Raw genomic sequence first — 13,413 nt, forward strand, 5'->3', positions numbered from 1 at the left:
CCATATATAATAGTTTTACCCACTTAATATATCCTTAAATACCAAATCGTTCCATGGTTTCCCAAAGATACAGCCACTCAACCGAATTGAATGCCTTAGCGGCATCTAGTGAGACAATAATGGAAGTTTGTGCATCTTCCCGTTTTATTTGTAAGTGTGTAAATAAACGGCGTAGATTGACTGCCGTGGACTTACCAGGCATAAAGCCTGTCTGGTCAGGATGTATCAGTTGGGTTATGACCTGATTAATCCTAGAGGCCAGTACTTTTGCTAGGATTTTTACACTGGGACGAGGAGAGATATAGGTCTATAAGAATCGGGCCTAGTAGTGTCTTTGTCTGGTTTAGGTAGGACAATTATTAATGCCTCAGACATAGATTTGGGCAATATATTATTTGTGTACAATTGATTAAAGAGCCCAAATAGTTGGGGTACAAGTATTTTACTGTGTTTTTTGTAAAACTCAGGCGGGATCCCATCTAACCCTGGGGCCTTACCAATAGAGGAAACGAGTTTAAGGCCACCTCGATTTCCTCTATTGTCTGGCGAGAGTGTCGGAAGTGAAATAACGGACAAAAATTCTCGCACCTCCGGTTGAGTATAAATCAATCTAGATTTGTATAATTGATGGTAGTACCGTACAAATTCCTCCGCTATCTCAGGAGTACGCACATATGCAACATTATCTGAACCAACTAATTTAACCACAGTGTTTGATGACTTCTGTTCTATTCGAGCCAGGTTAGCCAAATATGATCCAGGTCTATCACCTGATGCATAATGTTAATGCAAATTAAAAAGAATATTGGGCCTTGTCCATTAAGCAATCCTTCCTTAATTTTTGGGCAGCACACCATGCTCTTTTATTTGCCTCTGAACCATCAGAAATATAGGCTAATTCTAAAAATTTGCCGGATGCTTCCAGATCCAATTCATTTTTTTTATAGGAAGACTTTAATTTAGCAACTTTTTGAATTAAAGAACCTCTTAGAAATGACTTAAAGGTATCCCAGAGAACAGCAACAGAAGCAGTGCCACTATTTAATTAAAAAAATTCTTTCCATTCAGCTTCTAACTCCGGCCCAGGTCCCATGCGTGACAACCAGAACTGGTTGAATTTCCAAAATTGTTGACCGCGATGTCCCTCCATGTCCAGACTGACTGACAATGGGGAGTGGTCGGATACCCCTAGTCTCATACATTATCTTAAGTATTCTCAGCAATAAGCATGTAGTAACTAATGCCATATCTATCCTGGAGAACTTTGAGTGTGGGTAAGAGAAACAAGAATATTGTTTCACATTAGGATATCTCATCCTCCAAGCATCTACCAATCCCATTCCCCGGACCATACTTGAAAAACCAGTTCCCCTCCCCTGCGTATCTGGAGCCGACATTATATACCTGTCTAGCAATGGGTCTAGGATATTATTAAAATCCCCCAGGCCCCTGAAGCATACTGTTTCACCTGCCTGAACACTAATGATCTCTTGACCTTATCTTTTAAACTCCTCACGTTGCAAGCGAGAAGATTAACCTTTTGCAATGCCGTCATTTGATATATTTTGGAAAGTACCTAAACAGCCTTGGAAACATACAGAGGAAAATGTATACAATACCACACATAGCAGAAGAAAACCTTTACACAATAAAAAAAAAAAAAATATCCCATATCAATTGAGATTAGCCCTTCCCCTAGAACACCCACCACCCTGTATACCAAACCCAACCTAGGCATACCTATACCTGAACACCCTACCCCACTCTACTAAACTAAACTAGGCAATACAGTTATACTATTATTACCTTACTACCAACAAGATAAATTGAGCAAAATATATAATGGAAATAGAACAAAACACTCGGAGGCGTCCATACACGGAGTCGTCCCCCGGGAATAAACACACGTCTTTGAAAAATACTGTGTAGGATTGATCGATAACTAACCAGCGGAATCACATATATCAATCTACCAATACGAGATAAAAAAAAAAATCCCACCATTATTATTGGAATGAATGGATATATTACCCAGACATTATGAAATAACAGATATTATGAGTATATTCATAAATATATGGCGCCAACATCAGTAGGCCCCAATTTATATATTGTGACACAGTTAGGTTAGGGGGTCCCTCTCCTGGGTAGAGGACTCCTTCCTTACACACACACACAGCAGCAGGGAAGCAGCACACCAGTCTGGATGCAAGTACAAGCTGGTCGGCGCCAGTCTTTATTGTACAATGTCAGAAACATAAAGAAAACATAAATATAAATCCTAGCCCTGTCGGGGCACTAACTTCACAGGTAGTTCCCTCACTACCAGAACCTGGCAGGGCCTAATGCCCTCGCCAGCAACAAAAGCACAGCACAACACTCACAGTTAGGTATCCAAGTGTCTCTGAGCAAACTCCCTGTCTGCTCTCCCAGGTGAGACAATCAGCCCTCAACACACTAGGCCTATATTGGCCACCCTCAGGTGGGAACCCAATCAAGCCTGTTACCAGGCTGCGAGAACCAAAACCTGGAGTGGCCGTGGGTGGAGCCCTCCCTCTCCTCTCACCCACAACCCCCAGGTCCCAAACCGGCTTTTCAAAAAGCCGAAACTCAAGCCTGCTACACTGCAGACTTTCTCCTGGGGGTTTAAAACACAAAAGACAGGAATCTGGGACAAATGTACCTGCCACAGACCACTTTACCAGTGATCCTATCACAATATATATATACTTCGTCTATTCAAACAATTAAAGCACTAAAGCACAAACTTTATAAACTATAACAAGATGTAAAAAACATTTGCCATATGTTAACAGCTGGCTGATGTAGCGCCAGACATCAATCATTAGCCATTGCATCCCTGGCGGGTCTGCGACGGTCCAGCCAAAGCGCTGCCTCCCTCGGAGTTGTAAAAAATTTGGTTTCCCCATCAGCAACTACACAGAGTTTAAATGGGTATAACATGGCATATGAAATATTGAGGTCCCGTAGGCGCCGTTTTATCGGTAGAAATTGGGTCCTGTCCTTTTGTATTTCCATAGCGGAATCCGGAAACACTGAAATACGAGTCCTTTTCCATTGCAAAGGACCACTAGTGCGGGCCAAGCTGAGGACAGAGTCCCGGTCACGATAGTACAGGAACTTTGCTATTAGAGTATGCTGTGGCGCCCCAGGCGGCAAGGGTCTAGACAGCACCCTGTGAGCTCTCTCAATCTTAAAATAGGATGAGAAAGAAGTAGAACCAAACGTGTCAGACAGCCATTTTTCCAGGAATTTTTCAGGATTGGGACCCTCCTTCTCTGGTAATCCCACGAATCGGACATTATTGCGCCTCAGGCGTCCTTCCATGTCAGACATTTTCCTCTGTATAGAAAGAAGCTGTGAGCCCATAGAGTCAACTTTGACACTCAAAGGTGTTATCTTATCCTCCAGGGTTGAAGTGCGGGTTTCCACCTCGCCAACTCTCTCACGCACACACTGCAGGTCATGGTGTATAATTGAGAGATGTGAATGCACTTTTCCAATTTTTTCTGACAGTCTAGTCTCACAGGCCGTCACCGCCTTGAGAACGCATTGAAGCGCAGCGTCTGACGGCTCAACCAAGGCCACTGATTCTGCTGGAGATGTAGGAGGGGAGTTATCACCCCATGCAGTAGAAGTGGATTGAGCAGGAGGTGTTCTGGAGAATTTTTCTAGCTTCGCAGCAGCAGAATGTTTCCCCAACATGAGAGTATATATGAGAGGGTCTAGCCGTATATTACTGTATAGGGCTAAAAATAGTAGTGTAGAGGAAGATAGATAAAGAGTCACTCTTTCTATATTGATGATACAGGTGGGAATTATATTAAGAACAGCAGTTGTCAGGCGATATGATGGATAAGAGGCTGGCCCCTCCTATGTAATTCAGTGTGAGTGAGAAAGCACTGCCTTGTGTCATAAGCATCCAGACTGAGCCCACTTTCAAGGTCAGTAGAGGCTACTCTCATCATCAGCAGCTCAGGGAGATCACTTGCCTTACTGCCTCTCTGTCGCCAGCCGCCAGGAAGAAACACCCACAGTCACATACAAGCCGCCACCGGGACTCTGCACATGCAGGGAAGATGGCGCCGGCAGGTCACGTGGACAGGCCCCGTCCACCTCAAACTCCTCTAGCCGGGTAAGTACGCGCCCGCAGCCGCGACCAAGCTGCTCTCCATGGCAAGTAGTGTGTCCGCCGGCCAGTCACCGCTATGAATTCCCAGTGGAGCCGAGAGGATTAGTACAATGGTTATTTTTGGTCCGGAGAGCGCACCTAAATGTGTGCTATTACATGCTCTCCGTTTGTGATTTTAATGGTTTGAATTCATTACATTTCACAATTGAATTTTACTGTATCCTTATTACTGTATTCTTTTCATAAGGTTTATGTTTGGTCAGTACCCGTAGAATGATGATAAGACCTTTAGAACTTGAGGTCTTCACCCTTCGCAAGATGCCTTTCCCTTAAAGCAAGATGGGCTTAAGCCCTGGCGATTGTACGGTCTTCATTTCCCACCCAACAAATACACTAATATATAGTAGGTTTTTTGGACTGTGAGAGGAAGACGAGGCACCTGGAGGAAACTATACAAACATAGGTAGAACATATAAACCACACACACATATAGAGCCCTTTCAAAGTATAACCCATGACCCCAGCGCTGTGAGGCAGTAGAGCTAACCACTATATTCATGAGAAGGCAGTTAAATTATCAGTAACAAGTAACATCAAAGAGGCACTTCTCCCTGGTAACTACACAGACTGAATTAGCATTAATATGGACCGTGTACGTCAATTACGTGCAAAAATTACAGAGGCATCTGTAATGGTAGATTCCAGCGAGGACAAATTAATATTGTGTGAAGACGATGATGTATACATCACCAAAGATTATACCATCACCCAAGTCTATATTGTCGAAGCTGGATAATTAGCTGAGACAGAATCAGTTTAAAAATGAGATTGGAATGACGCCATCTTGCGAATGGCCACAAGACACCATTTTAGAAAATGAGATCTGCACGACGCCATCTTGCGAATGGCCACCCAGCGCCATTTTAGAGAATTCACACTTAAGTACATACGGCGATGCTATTATTAGCATCATGTGATCGCATATTTCACCATACCCCAAACACACATTAAAAATACGCACATTAGCGAATGCATAATACCCCGTATATGGATGCTGTTTATTAGCTTCATGCGTACGCATCTTTCCCCAGTTAAAAGTCCTCACTACATACATCTAATTAGCGTCTTTTCCCAAACCCCTCATACTTACTGATGCTGATGATGGAAGTTTCTTGTTGATGCCGGTAATTGGTCCCAGTGTGCGTGCGTATGTATAACTGTGCCTTGGGTCTGTATGATTTCTTTGCGCTAAATTGTCTTTAGATCACAGCGTGTAACCTACTGTTTTTATGTTGAATAATAACCTTTGTGCGTTGGAAACACATTTCTCAAAGTCTGAAGGCATTTATTTACTGTTTGACTGCGTACGCAAATAGCGTCAATTCTAGATGGTATAGGCAGGTTTTAGAAGGTATAGGCAGGAGCATATAGAGGTTTAAATCCAGTATCCTTAGTTGGGGGCTCGCAGGTTAATCTCGCAACCGGTCTGTAACACTCGGTATCGAACTCACAGCAAAAGGGTGGAGGCGCCTGGCAGGAGAACGCATTGTGCGTTCGGAATCTGTTACCACCATTATTGCTGAGAGTGTGCTACCAGTTACTGTGACTTTAGGAGCGCTGATTAAGAATCCAGGGACGGGAGAGGAAAAAATTTGTGTTCCTTCGTCGATCGGTTGTTTTTCTGTTTTATTTTGTGTGTTGAAAAGGGGGTGTCGCATTGTTGCGTACGCAGCTGAGTTGTATTATTGCATACGCAGCGAAGTCGCATTTTTGCGTATGCAGCTAAGTTGTAATATAACTTAAGAGTCATATTACAGTTGTGTAGTAGTCGCATTATTGTGTATTCGACTAGTCGCACAATAGCGTATACGTATTTCCGGTCTTGCTGCCACGTTTTAAACAAAGCCGTTGAGATTACATTATCAATTGTTACCAATAACTGGGTTAACATGTATTTTTCTGCGCAGGAAAAAAGTGTGTAACTGTGAGTATTTGTTTGGGTGTAACACGGGTCTTAAATGTTAAGGGTATTGTATGATCCTTAAGGGCTAGGTGCAGGAGTTAGCCTAGCTGCTCGGTAGTAGCTACCATTCTATACACATCAGCAGGTGTACATGTTGTCTTTGTTGTAGGGACCGGCTCTCAGTGTGATTGCAGTGTTTAGTAATTAGGTTGGGTTACTTGAGCATTGTAATTGAGCCGCACTGGAAACGTGATTGTAAACTGAGAGATAATAGGTGAGTGGGAGCATCTAGAAATAACTTCCATAGGTGAGTGGGAGCATCTAGAAATTTCTTCCATAGGTGAGTGGGAGCATCTAGAAATAACTTCCATAGGTGAGTGGGAGCATCTAGAAATTTCTCCCAGGATGGGGGCCAAGCAAACGGTAGAGATGTTAAATGATTTGCTGTTGTTGGATGCACCGCTTGGGTGGGCACGACATATTATGCATATTAAGTACGGTGCCAATGCAACCAGGTATTGTGATTTATGGTTTAATATGACGAGGAAGCGTGTTAGGCCGTTTCCTAGAATTGGTAGCTTTGATAAGGAGATATTGAACAATGTTCGAGCTCACATCTGTTTGGTGCATTCTCGAGTGAAAAAGATAAAATATAACGAATGTTTAAAATTATGGCAGCATGAAGGGGATGCATGGCTTAAAGTTGTGCAAGCGACGCCAACTAGCATTGCGAACGCATTACCATTATCATTACCATTATCACCCGCAGCGCTAAATTACAATGCATGCGTGCCGCGAAATGGCGCGCACGTGCAGCAAGGTAGTGTTGAGGAAGGTATTGGCAGTGGTTCACGCGCACCACCACCGCCCTATGCGGATGGGGGTGCAGGTACAGTTATTGAAAAAAACCCATAAAAATGTAACAAGTAATTTGTACCCTCTCTTAAGTAACCATAAGGAAAATGTTTATGATGAGGATGATGAGCCTATTGTCATGTCTGTCATTTCAAACCTCCAGCCAGGTAATAAGGTCAAAAGTAGCAGTGCGGCCGGTCTGCATCCCATCTGGACAATAACTGTTCCGAATGGGAATGCAGATGCGAATGGAGTAGTGCCCACAAGGGAAGTAGTAATGCATTGTCCTTGGACAAGAGGTGAGCTAAATTCCATAATGAATGATTTCCCCGATCCCAAAAAGGAATTAGCCAAATGTCAAAGATTTTTGAGAAATTTAGGTAGTTCTCATGAGCCAACCAACAAAGATTGTCGAGTGGTGTTAAGGGCCTGTCTACCACGCAATATCGATGTGACAAAATTTATCACGGATTGTGAATTTAATGGAGATGTTCCCTTAACAGACGGAGTCAATCAAGGTAACATTTCCCGCATTGTAACTCAATTGGGTGTATATTTTCCAGTAGTAGTTAACTGGAACAAAATCTTCACCATAAAACAAAATGAGAGTGAATCTGCAGATTATTGTGACCGGGCTCTGCAGGCTATCACCCAGTACTCTGGGTTAGAAGATATTAAAGATAGCACTCACCACAGGGGAATGATTGTCACTGTACTCATGGATGGTCTTAAAGAGAACCTAAAGACCCGGGTTCAGACCTCACAGCCTGGCTGGAGGGGAGTCACTGTAGACACCCTCATAGAATCTGCAATTGAACATGACAAGAACATCTCTAAAAAGAGAGAGACCCAGAGCGAGAAACTAATGGCTGTTAGTATTCAAGCTCTAGAAGGAATAACAGTAATATCACAGCCAGCAGACCCACCTGCACCCACACCTGCACCTGAACAGTTACACATCCTCACTAATCCCACACCACCGCAAACGCAGCCCTACCCCACTTATCACACACAGCCACAATTACCATACTATCCACAAACCCCATATCTCCCACCATATCCTCTCCCTCAATATCCTTACCCATACCCTCACCTTTTCCCCACTGCTCAACCCACACAATAACTTTATCACCCACCCCGCTCACAAAAATGATTTAACTGCAACCAAGTGGGACACCTAAGTAAGCAGTGCAAAGTGAAGAGGGTAGGACCCCCTAACCAGGGAAGTACCTAGATATCCCCATAAAGGATCTCAATGGTCAGGTCATACCTATGGTCTACAGATAGACAGGTTGATGGGAAGTACCAGGGAAAAACCAGTAATGGTAATTAATGTAACTAAAACCCCAATTTCTGTTCTGCTTTCTTCCCTGTATCATAACACCCTGACTGTCAGTATCTCTTTGCTTTCACATAGGGGGAGGTGTACACCACACATGGACACAAGTGTCCCATGGGTTTATAGACAACCCCAGTATCTTCTCCCAGGCCTTATACAACTGTTTACAATCTTTTCAACCTGCCAATGGATCTGTTCTGATACAATATGTGGACAATTTATTGTTGTGCCCTGTTTTATTTATGCCATGTTTAAATTATACTAAACTGTTGTGCTTCATCTCTCCCACACAGGACACAAGATTGCTAAGGACAAATTGCAGCCATGCCAGGCTAAGGTCAAGTACTTGGGAAACTGTCCAAACCTAGGGGCTAAGACACTACCTAGAGCAGTAGCTATTAATAACAGGGTTTAATTGTACAGAAGGTTGTATGCAGATACGGTATCAGTAGAGTATAGGGATACTCATTTCACAGGTGATGTCTTTAAAAACAAACATGTGTAAGTTGGTGGGTACTAATAATATGAAGATCACTACAGACTGTCTCTTTTTCTTTTTTTATCTGTCCTCCTTTGAGATACTGTTTGACAGGCAGCCTCATGTGGAAATATGATAATGAGGTTACTGTGCAGTATCTTACGAAGATGAGTAAGAACAACTGAAATTGAAAATTTTATTTTCTAACATGTCTGATGCAAACTGTCAAGAAAGGGTGGAACTGTCAAACCTGGAGAATTTGTTATGATCTGAATTTCTTTACGCTCAGGTTGTTTGACTGATTGTTGGGAAGGCCCATATCAGGTGTTGCTGACGAATACCACATCTTTGAAGGTGGCCGAGAGAGATACCTGGGTCCATTCCACTCACTGCAAAAAGGTCAACCAACCGGTGGAGAAACAAGGTGGAGACAAGGCTGATAACGTGGACCTGTCGATCGCGAGCTTGTTCCGGGAGGATTAACAGGTTGTAGTGAGATACCTGAGCTAAAGAAATTTGCAGGTCCGTGGTGCGGCGATGGGCTGGTCTGCTGTGTTCACTTTCATATTCTCTTCCAGAGTTTCCATTATCCTGGTTGTTCGGGGATACCTGGTTTCTGTGAAACTGAAATTGAAAGTGTTATTTTCTAACATGTCTGATGCAAACTGTCATGAAAGGGTGGAACTGTCAAACCTGGAAAATTTGTTATGATCTGAATTTCTTTACGCTCAGGTTGTTTGACTGATTGTTGGGAAGGCCTGTATCAGGTGTTGCTGACAAATACCACATCTTTGAAGGTGGCCGAGAGAGATACCTGGGTCCATTCCATTCACTGCAAAAAGGTCAACCAACCGGTGGAGAAACAAGGCGGAGACAAGGCTGATAACATGGACCTGTCGATCGCGAGCTTGTTCCGGGAGGATTAAAAGGTTGTAGTGAGATACCTGAGCTAAAGAAATTTTCAGGTCCGCGCTGCTGCGATGGACTGGTCTGCTGTGCTCATTTTCATATTCTCTTCCAGAGTTTCCATCATCCTGGTTTGTTCGGGGATACCTGGTTTCTGTGACGGGGAGATGGGAGCTGATGGAGTGGAGTCAAGAGGAGGAGTGCTATGCCAATCAGGGGAGTGTCTGACCAATCTTAGTACTGTAACTGTTAAAAGATATGACCCTCACACATGTTGAAATGCTTGGTACTCATAAAAACACACCATCACCATATCTTCACACACAGTATGAACACAGAGGCAAAATAAATATGATCCCTGGTGATGTGCATATGTCACGTCTGAGACTGGAGAAGAGGACGTGGTGGGCCTAATTTGGGGAAAGAAGCGGAGACAAGGGGCCTGGATGTACGTTCTCCTCATCCACAGGTCTTGAGTGTTGGCGTGACCTGGGCAAAGGTGCGGAGTCTAACCCACAGGATGGTGTTCGCCAGTGACCCCCCCAATTGGGATATGGGCTTAGCTGCACCCCGTGAGCAGGTCGCGGTCCTTTGACCAGGTACCCAAGCCCTGCAGGGATAGAGACACTACACCCGTAGCCCAGCGAGGATATGCCTGCTTAGGCACCAAACAGTCCCTTAAAACACTGTATAGAAAACACCTTGACATGAGGATCAAATGTCAATAAGGATTTCAAGTGGGAAGCAACTCACGGTTACTTGAGACGTCACCAGAGATAGAAGGCACACGGGTAGAGGTGGTATACGTTGTAGCACGGATGTACACTGGAGATGTAAGGCACACAGGTGGGGATGGTAACACTGCTGCACGGGTATTCACCAGAGATGTATAGGCACACAGGTAAAGGTGGGTACACTGCTGCACGGGTATTCACCAAAGACGTAAAGGCACACAGGTAAAGGTGGTAACACTGCTGCACGGGTATTCACCAGAGATGTATAGGCACACAGATAAAGGTGGTGACACTGCTGCTGTACGGGTGAATAGGAACCTGGACCGGGAACTCACTAAAGCACGCTAGGAGACAACCGTTGTTCAGGCAATTTCCCATAACCTGTGGAACAGTTTTATACCCAGGGGAACCCTTAGACAGGTGCACAGCATCAGCTGAAAACGGGCCTATCAGGGAGAAGGGTCCAGTCACATGGGCCATTTGTCATGGCGGCGCCCATGTCCGGATTTGCGATGCCGGACACCAGCCCTCCAGGAAGCCACAGCATGTGGGGAGAATACTCAGCTTCTCCCCCGCCGTCGCGCAGGCCGACTGACCACCCAGGATGAGAGGGGAAGCCGGTGGTGCGGTAAGCGGATGCCGATCCCCGGCTGAGCCCTGACAGCATAAAGCCACTCAGTTAATTAGTGAGACAACTGGCTTTCAAGTTTTAGTAGCATTGGCTCCCACCAGGATCGCTTGGGGTACACTAAATTTTAGATATATCCAAGATCTTGCTAAATTGATAGATAATATCACAGAGATGTATCATGACACCTTCAGGTATACAGGTAGGGAATTGCAAGCGTACAAGAAAGAACTGGTGCAACACAGACTAGTGTTAAATTACTTAACAGCTGTCACTGGAGGGTACTGCGTAACTTTGGCCACCCAATTTGGAGTGAAGTGTTGCACTTATGTCACGAATGATACCAGCGACCCCAAGGGGTTGATAGACCGAAAGATGGATGAAATTCTGCAGCTAAAATGGGAATTTTCGAAAGAACCATAATGCTTCAGTGGCTGAAGTAGAGGAGAAGGTAGAGGAATGGGTTTCATGGTTGAACCCAGGGAAATGGTTCTCAGGTCTAGGAGAGTGGGTCCAGGAAATGATCGCAAGCATAGGTAAACTCCTGATCCTCATACTGGTTGTCATCATAGTAATTGGCATATGAGCCAGGTGTGTTCCTACTGTGTTGAAGTGTGGAAAGTGTAAAGATAAGGTAAACCGGAAGAACGAAATAATGATGGTGGTTAGCAATGACAATATGAATACTGAGGTAAATGTAGAACTGCATTACAACCCTGAACTAGGAAATACCATCATATAATGTATTATATTTAGACATGCACAAAATGTATTATTAAAATGTTATTTTAAAACACCTCAAATAATATAAGTCCCTAATCCCCCTCAAGACTTCTTTTATAGGATAGGTGCATCCCCACACCTTTCCCATGATCTTCCAAGATCCGTGGTGTGCGTATAATGGTAGTTTTATGTCCCCTCTTAGAGACCCATTATTGATGGATTAAGAACCACCTTGAGCCATCCCATACTATAACATTAAAATGATATGTCCTAATGTAAGCCTAAATTAAATATAAGATCAGTGTATGATAGCATGTTGGTTGCTATCAAAGGGTGGACTGTCGAAGCTGGATAATTGGCTGAGACAGAATCAGTTTAAAAATGAGATTGGAATGACGCCATCTTGCGAATGGCCACAAGACACCATTTTAGAAAATGAGATCTGCACGACGCCATCTTGCGAATGGCCGCCCAGCGCCATTTTAGAGAAACTCACACTTAAGTACATACGGCGATGCTATTATTAGCATCAAGCGATCGCATATTTCACCATACCCCATACACACATTAAAAATATGCACATTAGCGAATGCATAATACCCAGCGTACGGACGCTGTTTATTAGCTTCATGCGTACGCATCTTTCCCCAGTTAAAAGTCCTCACTACATACATCTAACTAGCGTCTTTTCCCAAACCCCTCATACTTACACACTGCACACTCACATAAAAGGTTCCATAGTTTCAAAGTGTAATATTCAAAGGTTATTCATTTATTACTAATGTTGTGAAATAAAGACTATTTTATTATCTAAGGTTTAGTACATGATAAGTAAACCGTGTTTAGTGTTGTACTGATCTACTCTGTCTCAACAGCTTTCCGGTATCATCGGTGAGAAGATCGCAACATGCATTCTCAACTTATGGACTGTAGAGAGTTAAAACACTAAAATGTACTTTGTAATGTTAGCAGCTTAGATTTGCATGCGGCGGAAAAAAGGAGACAAAAGGCTGTCGGAGGCTGACCTGTGTCCATTTGAATCAACCTGTTAAATGTCCTGTAACAGATGCACGCGCACTGGGAACCAATGGAACCATGCCAAACTTTTCTATTGTGTTGCTTATCCCTGTAAGGGTATAAATATGCGTACCGACTCCAATCTGGAGTCTTCTTGCCAATGCAGATGATGGAGGTTTCTTGTTGATGCCGGTAACTGGTCCCAGTGTGCGTGCGTATGTATAACTGTACCTTGGGTCTGTATGATTTCTTTGCGCTAAATTGTCTTTAGATCACAGCGTGTAACCTACTGTGTTTATGTTGAATAACCTTTGTGCGTTGGAAGCACATTTCTCAAAGTCTGAAGGCATTTATTTACTGTATGACTGCGTACGCAAATAGCGTCAATTCTAGAAGGTATAGGCAGGTTTTAGAAGGTATAGGCAGGATTTGGAAGGTATAGCCAGGAGCTTATAGAGGTTTAAATCCAGTATCCTTAATATCGTCATCCCATCCTGTGTTGTGTGTAAGTTACAGCTGCGCTCCCTGTTAGATTGGGGATTCATTGTCCACTTTAGTGGATGTGAGCTCCATTTTAGTCAGTATCATCATCACCACACCCCCTACACATCTTCTGA

This window comes from Taudactylus pleione, unplaced genomic scaffold (assembly GCF_031769625.1).
Source record: "Taudactylus pleione unplaced genomic scaffold, aTauple2 ptg000066l, whole genome shotgun sequence".
NCBI lineage: Eukaryota > Metazoa > Chordata > Amphibia > Anura > Myobatrachidae > Taudactylus > Taudactylus pleione.